The 888-nt window shown below is 34.2% G+C and overlaps 1 pseudogene; it reads right to left on the minus strand.

Moving 5' to 3' along the window:
* Positions 1-888, minus strand: part of LOC107666311 (uncharacterized) — a 16,204-nt pseudogene that overhangs the window by 8,957 nt on the left and 6,359 nt on the right.

Consider the following 888-nt stretch of genomic DNA (forward strand, 5'->3'; position numbering starts at 1 on the left):
ACTGGCTAAAGCACATTTGTTTCAATCTATAAGAATAATCAGCCTATACTACCAAGTCACAAGATTTTAAACAGATTTCTAAGTTTTTTTTAAAGAATTCTCTTCTGCTCACCAAGCCTGCATTTATTTGATCCAAAGTACAGCAAAAACAGTGACTGGTAGTGTATGTTAGCCTATAGTTTGAAGTTAAAGATATTAATATTAATTAGGTGAGTCTGAAACAATTATTTGACAGTGATTTCACATTTCTTGTTTGTATGAAGGCTAAATACAAATAAGAGGTGAACATTAATTTATTTGTGCAGGGGATTTTTTTCTAAAATATTATATGGTTTTATATGAGGTGTCATAGACTTGGCAAATTCATTTTTCATAAGTTCGTATGCACAGACATCTATTGTGGGCATTCTTGGCAGTTTTTACGAAGCTTTTTATTAATAGAGTTCATATCGATATCGGAATTATATCGTATCGACCGAAATTAAGAAATATATTGTAATATACATTTTGGCCATATCGTCCAGCCCTACTAAAACGCGTGTGCGCGCTTCATGTGTGTGCAGCTGTGCGCGTAGAGAACAAACTAATCGAGTTCCCTTTCGCCTTTTCTCTCTGGAATTGTTTAAAATTTGCTTGCTTGTGTAAATACGAACAAATGATAAGAAATATATCGTGATATAAATTTTGGCCATATCGTCCAGCCCTAACATGTAGTGACCATATAGAATTAGCTTTTCATCATTTAAAAAAAGTATTTTGCTGAGTGAATTCTATCCTGTCATTAATCTATCATGAGATAATCAACTGAGCAAGTAGTTATATCTAGCGTAGCGTTAGTTCTGGCAGGTCACGTTAGTCAAGCTCGCATCAGCTGACTCTCAGCTGATC

Source organism: Sinocyclocheilus anshuiensis, unplaced genomic scaffold, assembly GCF_001515605.1.
Source record: "Sinocyclocheilus anshuiensis isolate Anshui unplaced genomic scaffold, SAMN03320099.WGS_v1.1 scaffold868, whole genome shotgun sequence".
NCBI classification, from domain to species: Eukaryota; Metazoa; Chordata; class Actinopteri; order Cypriniformes; family Cyprinidae; genus Sinocyclocheilus; species Sinocyclocheilus anshuiensis.